The sequence below is a fragment of the Psittacula echo genome (assembly GCF_963264785.1).
Source record: "Psittacula echo genome assembly, chromosome: 6".
Lineage (NCBI taxonomy): Eukaryota > Metazoa > Chordata > Aves > Psittaciformes > Psittacidae > Psittacula > Psittacula echo.
In genome coordinates, this window is record NC_137743.1 from 20646376 (window position 1) to 20659969 (window position 13594).

General features: G+C 42.1%; 1 protein-coding gene across 2 annotated transcripts in view; it reads right to left on the reverse strand.

Annotated features, from left to right (window-relative positions):
* Window positions 1–13107, reverse strand: part of MAPK8 (mitogen-activated protein kinase 8) — a 52422-nt gene extending 39315 nt beyond the window's left edge. For both annotated transcript variants that reach the window (XM_080620360.1, XM_080620362.1), the window contains exon 1: window positions 13091–13107. The gene's annotated coding sequence lies outside the window, so the exon portion shown is untranslated. The remainder of the gene's footprint in view (window positions 1–13090) is intronic.
* Window positions 13108–13594: the final 487 nt, after the last annotated feature.

A 13594-nucleotide genomic window follows, 5' to 3' on the forward strand; every position in this document is an offset into this window, starting at 1 on the left:
AATTACACTACCAAAAAAAGGTAGCATACAGTAGTCGCTCATGAGTTAAGGTATTGCTTGTTAATGGTACAGAGCCAATAACAGATGGTCACAAAGCACAAGAAAAAAAAAAAAAACCCACACATCAAACTGCACATTTCTATTTATCTTCTGCACACTCATATTACCTAAACCAGTCTGGTAACTGGCCTCACCTCTGGCACTTTTAGTGCTACTCAGTTTTATCTCTCTCTTTACAACAATCACTAAAGCAGCTGGTTGCAGGAAAAAATTATCCACAGCCTGTTGGTTTAGGCTCTGCCTGGCAATTAAGTAAAACACACATCACAGGCACCAGCAGCTCTAGCTTTGTAATATGGCAAGCTGAAGTAAAACAAGATTAAGATTCAGAAAACAGAAGAACAAGAAAATAAGTCAAAATACGGTCTAAAAATGGTCTAAAAAAAATCAGACTCTCAGTAGCCTGAAGACAAGGAAAGAAAGAAGCATAACTGAATGCATTCTATCAGCTCCATGAAAAGATGTGAACATTTGTGCTTCATTCACATTCCTTCAGCCATCTCCCTCTCTTCAAAGGAAGCAGGGAAGTTTGATGGTCTGGGGCAAAGGAGACGAAACCTGTCACTTCTTTATTATCTGTGAATATTAACTTCATGCTATCCAGATTTCCTGGTTTCTACAATATGTATTTTTAAAAGGTACATATTCAAAACATGAAGCAATCTCTAGAGAAAGCCACCAACATAAGCTTCTGAAACATCCTAACAACCATACTGAGACTTACGAAGTTTAAGATTTACCCAAACTTTAACTAAGGCTTGCGAGTTAATTTTGGTGATAGTCAAATCAGCCCTGTTTATCCAAATCAACAAGAACAGCAGCATTTACAATCTCCCAGCATTTCTCATTGTCAAGTCAGTTCCTCTAACACAACCAGTAAAGTCAACATAGCTGCCCTGGAATATCAGCACACCCTATCTGGAAAGTTCTCATCTGTGGCCAACAGCACTTAACATAGACATCCTCACCAAGTTACAAATCACTTCTGATTTTCTTTCTTACAATGACACTCTGCTACTATATGCCATTCTGTACTGTAAGTCTTCCAAGGTTTTGTATTTTGTGATAAGGATATACATGACACAGAGATCAACACAGGAGGTTGCACACTGAAATGATCCATTTGTAATGGAAGATACTGCAAATTCCTCTGTTCTTAAACCTTATGTTTTTAAGAAGTGACTGATTAGACATTAGCAGAGACTCTTTAAGATAACTATCTTCCTTTGTAAAATGGGTTTGATTCACATGCCAGTAGGATGTAAATGAAGAGACAGATAGGCTGCATCATGCAGTATTAAAGAGCCTGTAAGCAGGCATTTCTATTGCTGCAGATTCTTACCTTACCTTTCTTAACTGTGACTTTAATCACAAAAAAATTAACAGGTAGCATTTTTCTAGAAGAAGCACTATCAGAATGAATAGTGCTACATCTACACACACACACACACACAAAAAAAATCCCTCTGCAAACACTCTGCTGTGCTACATTTCACGGGAAGAATATCTCTACAGCTTCTTCAGTGTAATGTCACATGAAGCTCCACTACAGATGGTCCCATGATGAATCCTATTATCGCAATATATGAAGTAACACTTTCCCAACTGTCTCTTGCAGGTCAGTTTTGCTGCAGAAATGATAAAGCAGAATGGCTCTATCAAAAGAAAACTTGCCTAATTCTACAGTTTGGTAAAGAAGCTGTTATGACAGCAGATTAAAAGACTATTCTTAGCAAAACTTTTTTTCAGAAATAATAGGATGAGGAAAGGATCTTCCAATTCTTTAATCCTTTTTCACATAAAAGATCATAAAAAAGGCCAGTAAATGGGGAGAAAATCAAGGCAAACATTTCTAAAAAAGCTTAAAATATTCAGATTTACTTCAGGGCATTATTTGTAACTCCCATTTTTTTTTTAAAAAAGGACTATTCTTAGAATCTGAAATCAGTGAAAATTCAGAGAAGCAAGACTTCAAAAAACTGTTCCATTTTAAGTATCCAACTCAACTGTGTCAAAAATGCAATATGAATGCATGCTGATGGAACTCAGAAAATGGGTTAAAAATCTCACTTAAACCATACTTCTGCCAAATGACTGGGACTACTGCATTCAAGAGAATGCTATTCCTTACTACATTTTGTGTGCAGAATCATATGTCATGGTCCATTCAGCTTACTCAGGGACTTCAAAAAGCTTAACCATAATCAGAATCATAGAATAGTTAGGGTTGGAAAAGACCTTAAGATCATCTGGTTCCAACCCCCCTGCCATGGGCAGGGACACCTCACACTAAACCATGTCACCCAAGGCTCTGTCCAACCAAGCTTCGAACAAAGCCAGGGATAGAGCATTCACAACTTCCCTGGGCAACCCATTCCAGTGCCTCACCACCCTCACAGTAAGGAACTTCTTCCTTACATCTAATCTAAACTTCCCCTGTTTAAGTTTTAACCCATTACTCCTTGTCCTATCACTACAGTCCCTAACAAATAGTCCAACCTCAGCATCCCTATAGTCCCCCCTTCAGATACTGGAAGGCTGCTATGAGGTCTCCACGCAGCTTTCTCTTCTCCAGGCTGAACAGCCCCAACTTTCTCAGCCTGTCTTCATACGGGAGGTGCTCCAGTCCCCTGGTCATCCTCGTGGCCCTCCTCTGGACTTGTTCCAACAGTTTCATGTCCTTTTTATGTTGAGGACACCAGAACTGCACACAATATTCCAAGTGAGGTCTCACGAGAGCAGAGGAGAGGGGCAGGATCACCTCCTTCCACCTGCTGGTCACACTCTTTTGATGCAGCCCAGGATATGGTTGGCTTTCTGGGCTGCAAGCACACACTGAAGCCGGCTCATGTTAAGTTTCTCATCGACCAGCATCCCCAAGTCCTTCTCCATAGGGATGCTCTGAATCTCTTCTCTGCCCAACCTGTAGCTGTGCCTGGGACTGCTCCGACCCAGGTGTAGGACCTTGCACTTGGCATGGTTAAACTTCATAAGGTTGGCATCAGCCCACCTCACAAGCGTGTCGAGGTCCCTCTGGATGGCATTCCTTCCCTCCAGTGTATCAACCGAACCACACAGCTTGGTGTCACCGGCAAACTTGCTGAGGGCGCACTCAATCCCACTGTCCATGTCACCGATAAAAGATGTTGAACAAGACCAGTCCCAACACCAATCCCTGAGGGACATCACTCGTTACTGGTCTCCAGCTGCACACTGAGCCATTGACCACAACTCTTTGTGTGAGGCCATCCAGCCAGTTCTTTATCCACCGAGTGGTCCATCTATCAAACTGATGTCTCTCCAATTTAGAGACAAGGATGTCATGTGGGACAGTGTTGAATGCTTTGCACAAGTCCAGGTAGATCATGTCAAGTGCTTTGCCCCTGTCCACAGTTCCGTAGCCCCATCATAGAAGGCCACCAAACTGGTTCAGGCAGGACTTCTCCTTAGTGAAGCCATGCTGGCTGTCACCAACCACCTCCTTGTTTTTCATGTGCATAATCTAACTTGAAATTCATAAGAAGAGAATAAATTATTAGTCTTGGCACTACACTGTTTCAGCTAACTACATAAAGAACTGTTAATTCTAACCATACTACAAGAGTCTATCTGCATATGGTAGTCCTCTGTCCATCCAGTGACCACTGGCAAACCAGTAATATAGAAATACAGAAAAAACATCGGGGAAAACAAATCAGTAAACAGGACTCAGAGTACTTCAACGAGATCTGCACAAGGTTAGAAGTGAAATCCCTTTCCTGGATTACCTCTGGGGTAGGAGGAAATGCTTATTCTTTAACCTCTTCTTGTAGGGGAAGGTGAAGCTAAATGTTTCAGCTGAAGAAACAGATCAAAATATTCTCTAGCTCCTTTAAAGAGCACAAGCAAACAAAAGCTACCAAGTGACCTAAAATACTTGTTAAATATCAGTGATGAAGAGAACAGTAGCTATAGGACATTAGAGGAACCAAGGAGTAGCATAACACCTGGGAAAAATATTTTCAGAATGTTTTAAAACTACATTTAAGAACTATATTAATAGTTCTAAAAAAAAAAAAAAAAAAAAATCTCAAACCATTTAAACTTTAAATTCCAGTTACAAAAACTTATAATCCAATTATGAATGTGCTACTTTCACTAATTCATGCATATATCTGTCAAGTACAAGTAGCCTAATGTGCCCTGAAATCCTGTCTGAAGTATTTGGCATACAATACCTCAGTAATAAGAGCTTTAGAATGGAACAAAGCACTCCAAAATATATTACAACCTCAGCCCTAACAATTCCTTCATAGATACCTCTAGTAATGCACTACAGTACTTTGCACAATAATTTTATGGGACTGGGGTGGGAAGCAAGACAGAACAGTTCAAAATAAAGGCTTTACTATCTAGGTAGTTTTTAGAAATCTACACTAATCTACAAGATGCATTACTAATGGAGATAGCCTGTTCTGTTGTCCCATTTCTCTTATACTTTGGTAGTGCCTGATGCTCTGTTCTAATAAAAAAAATATCTAAGACATAAGTTCCCAAACTAAGAAGAGTCTGAGAATTCCCATTCTTTAAACAAGAACAAAAACTCACTTCAAAAGCATTGCTGTGCATCATATGCTAGAGCTACTGGCTATGGACATGAAGAGTTGTGATGAGAAATTTTCTGAAGAAAACTCAGAAGAAAGAATTTCAAATAAACTAAAAGAGTGGGAGAATAAAGTAGCTCTAGCCATATGAAGATTTCTAACTTCCATGCAATGTCATGCTAATATTAATGAAACCCTTTTATGTCCAACATAATCTTATTAGAAATTGAACTCTTTTTTTCCTCCATCTCAACATACGAGTGGCACAAGAATCCTGTAATGCTCCAATTTAAAAAACAGCAGAAGAAACCCTCACTATTGCTCAGCAACAAGCAGTTTTGCATTGCAGCAACCATACAAATGAAAGTAACTCACTATTGGAAGGCTTCACTGCTCATAAGATGAACCCCAGCACCTACAAGGACCTTCCTGCTACTGTCTGTCTCCTGATTCACTTTCAGCACAAAATGAAACAAGCTAACACAGCCCACACTCTTCTAATAACGCTTTTTATGATACCATGTTACTACTCTTCCGGGATTCCAACATTCACTCAATGAACAATCAAGAACTTATCAAGATTTCAACTTTCAACTGAAAGAGGGTAGATTGAGATTAGATATAAAGAAGAAATACTTTACTGTGAGGGTGGCAAGTCACTGGAAGAGGTTGCCCAGAGAAGCTGTGGCTGCTCCATCCGTGGAAGTGTTCAAGGCCAGGCTGGATGAGGCTTTGAACAACCTGGTCTATTGGAAGGTATCCCTGCCTATGGCAGGGGGACTGGAGCCAGGTGATCTTTAAAGTCCTTTCCAACCCAAACCATTCTGTGATTCTATGATTCACGATGATTGGCATGTCAAACATAGGATTTGCTTTTACTGTTTCTATAGTAAAAATTAAAATTAAGATTACATCCTCAAACCTATGCTTGTAGTTGCATATCCAAGACCCTGCAAGTATCACAACTACTGATAACTTTGCTCCAACATAATCTTAGGTGTTAAAAGCTACTAAAGATTACACCTAGGGCTTGCAAGGATGTGCATCCCCAACACCAGATCTCCCATCCGACCCTATCTTACACACATGGGCACCCGTATTCACATATTTAACTAGCTATGGGTTCAAACCCCAGGAGAGCTGCTTTGCTGAGACACAGAACAATCACTTTGGGTTTTACCTTCCTCTTCTGCTCACCTCCCTTTCCTTACGATTTCTTGTTAACATCACTAAATGGACAAATATGTAAGAATTAACAGAAACAAATGAGCTGCACAACACTGTCTTCTCAAGGCAACACAAGTATTAATGACAGTAATACAGAAATGTTTATGGATCTGACATGGCTCTTTTACCTTCTCTCAGCTGCTATTAGCCCTACCACCTCTCTGCAATCATGAGCTGCTATGGTGATCAACTGGAAATCAGAGCAGGTCTGCTTCATGAAGCCACTTTCTCAAGTAACCATGCTCCAGCTAAGCCTTAAGGAACCACCACACATCCAGCAGAAGATCAAAGCCTCACAGCAGTAGCTGCCAGTATGCTCTTCCATTACAGAAAGCAAAAGCTGGAGAAACTTCAGCTGGCTACAAGGCTGCTTACTCCAGGCCGTTCCTTTGGAAATGAGTTTCATGTTCATCACAGTGATCACAGGCATGATAGGTACCATAATCTTTTTTTGTGTGCATCCTTTATGCTAGCCTGCAAGCACTTCTGGTCTAGCCAGCTAGAAAGCTCAGTGCAGTGCAGAAAAATTCCAGTATAGTCACCAGCAGTCTTGAATGAAGATCCTTATCATGCCTCATTACTTTTCCCTCCGCAGCTTCTAATACAGTTCTGAGCAGCCTTGTTACCTACATCACTGTGCCTTTGTTTTGCCAACTTCCTCAAGCTACTTTGAAAATAAAATTTAAAAAAAATCTGTAAAGAGTAAAATCATAATGGGACTTGAAAGCAGCCTCTGGAGGTCATCTACCTGCTCAAAACAGGCAAACTTCACATTTGTATTCCCATCAGGCTGCTCTGGACCTTGTCCAGTCAAAAGTTTCCACAGATGGAGAGCGCATGGCCCCTTGGGACTTCTGATGCAGCACCCACCCACTTCTATGCAACATGACATTCCCTTCATGACCTACAGAAATTTCCATTCTTATGTCTTGCGATCATTGATTCATCTTTTCACCATACACTTCTGAAAGGAAAGCCACTGAGATGAGTGCCTACCATCTCAGTAATGCCTTGCTTAAAGATTGTTAAATAGAACAATTACGTTCTCCCTCCGCATTCTCTTCCTCAGAGTTGCAGACCCAGTACCTCCTCCTTGCCCTCAGGTGCTCCAGCCCCCAACCATCTGAGCAACCCAGTGCTAGACTCCCTCCAGTCTGTCTCTCTCACACAGGGCATGTATATATATGTGATCTACCGCACAGCACTGCAGGTGGAGCTCCATGGCTGCCCCACAATTGTGAACAGTCCCTTCCCTGTACTTGCCAGCCAGGCTCTTGCCAATGCAGCCCAGTAAATTAGCCTTGAAGACTACAGAGGCCCACTGCTGACTTCTGGTAGCTTCTCATGCATCAGGAGCCCCAGGTCCTCTTCTGCAAGAGTTGCTGCCTAGTCAGCAGTTCCTAGCAACTGACAGCAGCAGAAGCATTTTCATTTTATGCACCTTCATGCACAGGAACACACACATGGTATTTCCATGACTTTGAGACTGCAATGAGAAACATGATAGTAATGTTCATCCTTCTTACTTCACAACGATAAAAACACCAGACTAGAGACACTGCAGGTTTTGTTCAGCAGACTAAGGTTTGGGGTTTTTTTTAAATACTCAAAATCAGTAATTATTGAATATGCTTTCCAGCAGCTCTGTAGAATTAATGTTTTCCCTTCTTATTTTAAGAGTATACACACATGAGCACATATACAGTATTTGCTTTGTTTGCAATCCAAGTGACCATTAAGTGAAAGTGTATTTTCTGCAGTCACCATTTTAGTATTAGTCTACAATATCCAACTGAGAATGATTTAATAAGCATCCCGTCTGTTCACATATCAAGCAGCATTTATCCAACAACAGAAGTGGTAATATGGGCAGCAACTAAGAGGTTTATTTAGAATGAAGCTTACAGGCAACCAATTTGGACAGAAAAAGAACTAAAAATTAGTTTCTAATCACTCTGAGGAAAAAAGCATCTGACATTAAGAAGAAATGTGTTGCTATTAATTCTCAGCCTGGTACACCAAAATTATCTTTTCCTCACACAAATCTAAGAAAACAAAGGCCTTAGAAACCCTTACAAAACTATTTTACAGAATAAGTAAGTCAGGGTAATGGTATTATACAAACAGCTGGTTGGGCAGTTCTCCACGCTGATCTGATTCAACATCAGTAATGGATCTCTTTCTCAGCGTCTGATGCAGTCAGATCCAGTCTCACCTGGAGGAGCTCTCACCTAAAGGCTTCGTAAAATCTATAGCAGAAGCAAACTGCTATGCATTGGCAGCTGTATGATAGGCTGGTGTGTTCCTTATGCTACAGAGAACGGTAGTCTTCCAGCTCAGGAAAGGAGGCCTGCTACCATGTGCTTGGTGTGCTCCTTGAGCTCACACATCAAAGCTTGCGTCAAGGAAATCTTAAGTTACACTTTTAAAGTATCCAGCAATTCTGGGTCTTTCCGATTTTGTTTTCTGTGACTTAATTCTTCAATATTAATTTTCTTTAATTAAAGTTCTCATGCACACCTACACTTATTGCTTGTAAATTTCAAGTCAACATATTCCATCCATCACGAAGTTATCATGAATTTCTCACCAACATCTTCAAGTTCCAAGGCAACACATTCCTTAAAGATATCTTTTTGTATGGTTATTTGTACAGATGAATGCTACTAATAAAATTCCACTAAGTATTTGGTAAATACAAACAACTTGGGAAGCTCGTCAATGACCTACATCTGCCATCCCTTATTTTGAGTAAGAGTCGGGACAGAAGAGTAGGCATTTCAAGCTTTTTTTTTTTCCTGAAGACTTCATGCATTTGTGAGATATACTATAGCTTTTCCCAGCTTACTAAGAGAAATTTTGAAAGCTGAATTAAAAGCTACCCCTATCAAGCAGAATAACTAAAAAGATAAATGCTACATATTTCTGAAGTGTCACAAAAGATGCGCATTTGTATTCCTACATGTAAAACAAAGTCCTAAAATATTTCATATTTTTTTCTTCACAAACACAATATTTAAAGAAAGCAGGAAAACACAGTTATCAGCACTGTGAGGATGCATCTTCTGCACCAGCCCCCTATCTCAAGTCCAGAAATTTCCAGATTGTTTTAATTTAGGACCCCTGTTGATACTTGTCCTGGGTTCAGCAGCAGCAGTCAGTTTTTCTTCTTCTTAGTAGCTGGTGCAGCACTGTGGTTTTGACTTTCGGCCTGGGAAAATATTGATAAAGCCGATGTTTTCAGTTGCTGGTCAGAATGTTTATCCTGACCAAGGACTTTGTGAGTCTCATGCTCTGCCAGGGAGGAGGAGAAGCTGGGAGGAAGCAGGGACAGGACACCTGACCCAAACTAGCCAAAGAGGTATTCCATACGACAGCACGTCATGCCCAGGAGGTAGAACGGAGAGTTCCCGGAAGGGCTGGATCATGGCAGGGTGGGGGTGAGGTACCGGTTGGTGAGCGGTTGTATTCTCTTCCTTGTTATTTCCTTTGTCATTATTACTATTAGTGGTAGCAGTAGTGATTTGTGTTATACCTTAGTTATTAAACTGTTCTTATCTCAACCCATGGGAGTTGCATTCTTTTGATTCTCCTCCCCATCCCTCCAGGAGCGGAGGGAAGAAAGGTGGGGGGGGAAGTGGACTTCGTGGTTCTGATTTACAGCCTGGGCTTAAACCACGACAATACTACACATATGCTTTGAAACAACAGTTAGGGGTGCAAGAGGATGTCCTTCCACATGAAGTTAATAACATAGAACTTCTATATCAACATTCATTAAAAAGGGGTCCTCATCCACAATTAATTTTGGGCTCTACAGTGCATTCACAAAACCAAATGAACATCTTGTTCGGAATGCTTTTCAGTAACAGCAGCAGAAGACAAAGTCTGCAAAACAGATCTTTAAGCAAGCACTTCTCAACATAGAAGAGGTTTGCCCACTTCCATAATTTTAGTCTTCAAGCAACTACTACTTGATCTTGTAAATACTTTTGTGTATGTCTATGACTGATAAGAATTCCCACCTAAGCAGCCTCCTTGTCTTCCAACCTGTCAATGGAATAGCTGTTTGTTCAGACACGTAAGGAAATTAATCAGGCTGAAAATTAATCCAAGAGGAAGATCTTTTCAGCTGGATCAGTGAGCTCCTTGATCTATTTTGCCACACACCAGCTGGTAAAGAATAGCAGGTAAAAGAAACTGCTTAAGCAAGGTAGCCAGTGAACATGAAACTATGGTGTGATGTTACAGAAATATAAATCCTTATAATTGCTCTGAAAACTCAAGGACTTCATCAACCAAGTATCCTTCACTAACACTACAGTCACTTAAAAACAATGTATGCAAGTAACTATTTCTGTATTTTTATGCAAATACACCTTGTAATGAAGCAACAAATGCCTCTCTAAATATAGCTCATCTTTTCACAAGGACAGCCAGAAAGAGCCTTTATCAAATTTAAAGGTTTAAATGGAAATGGAATTTCACAAGAAGATTCCTGAAAGATCTGAAAACTACATGTTTAGATTATCAAACCAAAGTAAAAAGTGTTTTGTAGAATCCATGTCCAAACTGTGTGAATTTCACAGCAGGCAAACAGCATAAGTAGTCTCAACTGGATTTTTAAAGTGCTTTCAAAAGCCAAGAGATCTTTCAGTAACATAAACAGAAGCTTGTTTCTGCAGGTTTTGAGTTAAGGACTAAGGGTTTTTTTAAAGGAAACATTCACCACAATAGAATACGTTTTTATTAATAAAAAATAGGATCAAGACTATATTAGTCCAATTTCTAAAGGGATACAGCAATGAACAAAAATATCTAGTAAAACTGTATACACACAGAGCACTTCCCCCCCCCAAGGGAGGTGAGTGGGAAATTAAGTTTAAGAAACAGTACACTGAGTAGACTATCAAGGACATTTATACTTGTCCAGAACACTGGATCAATCCTCAGAAATAAGGAGCTGAGCACATACTTTCCATGCATCTTTTAAACAATAAGCACTCAAACAACTTAGTTGTGAAGGATGAAAGAAAACAGAAACCACATCTACAGTGAACAAATAAGCAGGCAGCATTATAATTTCAAATACTATCCATTAGCTCATGGTTTAAAAAACAAACAAAAAATGAAATAAACTCATTAACTCATTTCAGGTAAGCAGCAGGCAAAAATAAATTGTCAAAATCTTTAAACATTGTTTACTCCCTAACATTTGCATAGCGATTCCTCAATATAACAAGTTTACCTAAAGCCTTTGCAAAGAGGGTTACATCTGCGCCCCTAAAAGCCAGAGGCCTTGGTCCCTAAAGATCAGGATTAAAAGTTAAAAGCATAAAACACATATACAAAAGGCACCTCTGCTCCTGCCTAGAACAAGCAGTCCAAACCTTCAGGACTCAAAGCCATATTAGATCATTTTACTAATGTTTCTGACCTAGAAGTCTCCATGAAGTATGCGGTAGCCCACAAAATTACTTTGAATACTTATACAAGCCAATGGTCCAAAAAGTTTGGGAACTTCTGCACTGGAGGACAGGAAGATACATTAAAATTCCTTTTTCAGACTGATGACAAAACAACTTCATACACCCTCTGCAACTGTGGTTTAGTCCTGTTCAGCAGACATTTCTCTCTCCCTTCTCTGATTATACTTCTGGCCAGCTGGCCCTTCAAACTCAATACCCATCGGGCAGCTGCTATTTGTCTGGTCCTGCACTGGCATCACCCACTCTGCAGAACTCCATACCTGCATCCTACTATCAAGATAGTCTATGTTACGCATCTTTGAACCAAGTGGGGAAGAAAGACAAGATGGCTACCCCCACAGACTAAGATGAAAACAGGGGACTATTTGATATTTAACATATTTTTGTTAACTATTATTTGAAGAATTAAGAGTTTTCCTTCATTATATACAAGGAATGTTCACATAAATCAGTGAGCTAACTCTGACAGTATCTTTAACTAGGTTAGGCTCAGTTTCTCTTTATGTTGCAATTTAAACCATTTTCATTACCTAATATACTGCTATATCTGCAGATACATTAAGATTGAGGTTTCATACTATTTTGGCCTAGAATTGAATTTGTTGGCATCTCTGGAAGTGAGAACAGGTGAGACCACCACTGGTTAAGTCTCCACACCTCTAAGTGAAACCCAGTTGCAGTCAGTAAGCTTGCTCAATTCCACATGCACATGCCCTAGGGCAAGTAATACTTTCCTCCCCCTAACAAGCCTAACACCCTTCGTGTTTATATTATCAGATAGGCCAAAGTGTGTAGGATTTTTTTATTGTCTGAAAGGCTTCAGCTCTCCTGTTCTGTACAACATCAATATTCCAACATGCTATACACTCTAAACCATTACTGTAACTGGGGGGATGGTGACTGGGGATAAATCAAGTGGGATTTACATTTGTAGGTTATTATTAGTGGCAATCAGGTCAAACTCAGGAACCACTACAGATAAAAAGGCAAACTGACTTTGGGAGCAAAAGTGAATGTAAGAACACAGAGAAACCAAAGAGAAAAAGAAATTCTCTGCAAAGAAACAGCTCACTCCTTTCCCAAGAAATGCAAGAATTAAAAAGCAAACAAATGAAAGACACTGCTGCACTCCCCCCTGCCAAGCACCTATTATCTGGAGCAGTTACATTATCCCAGAGGGATATTTTTTGCCCAGAGGGGCATTTCCAGGAGCAAGGTCATGGAAGTTAGCCGCAGAGGTGGCTCGCTCACTCGCAGGGCAGCATTCCGACCCCTCGCCCGCAGACCCTTCCCTCCCCGGAGGCCGAACTGCAAGCCGACGCCGGCCCGGCCTGCTCCGGTACCCCCGCTCCCCGCAGGAGGAGGAGGAGCCCCGCGCTGAGCCTCCTGCCCCTCCTGCCACACCAACAAAGAGGTCCCCGCCATTATCCACAGAGACACCTCCAGCCCCAGCAGACAGGGAAGGTCACCAGACCGGAGAACCCTTCACCGCCGCCCGCCCCTGGGCAAGTGCACAGGCCGGCCCCAGCTCCCCCTCGGAACATAAACAAAAACGCCGACACCGGGCCCGACCCCCGCAACGCGGCCGCTCGCTCGCGTACCATACTATGCCACACGTAACAGTACCATACTGTACAATACGATACCGTACGCTGCCACTCCCTGGGTCGGCCACGCTGGCCACGCTCCTCACGCTTCAACGGAACCACAACCCCCCAGCGCAACACTCACCACCACCTCCTACCTCGGCCGCTGAGTAATGAGCCGGGGCCGGGCCTCGCACACGCACCGCGCTCCGCCCGCCCGCTGCGGCTGCCCGCCCCCTCCGCTCGCCTCGCCCCGCCCCGGTCCGGTCCCGGCTCAGGGCTGCCGCTGCCCGCCCTTGCCCTCCGTTCCGCGCTCACGCTGCACTTCACGGCAGCCTTGCCTCGTCCCGCGGTCCCGACCTGGCCCTTGCGGGGACTGCGCGGCCCCGGCTACCCGCGCATCCCTGATTTGCACCAGCTCCGCTCTGTCTCCGCCGCACTCTTTCCCGCGGAGCAGTTCCTTTCCTGAATGACGCCCCTGAGCCAGATCTCGCTTCCTGCTGGGGCTTTCATTAAAACATCGCATTTTTCAGATCTCTGCCTTCCTGCTCTCCGCCAGTGCTTTGGCACCCAACCGTCGCGCTCTGGCATCAGTTTTTCTGCTGCTCCTAGACATCTTTCACGGCCTTGGCAGCTCCAGGCTTCCCGT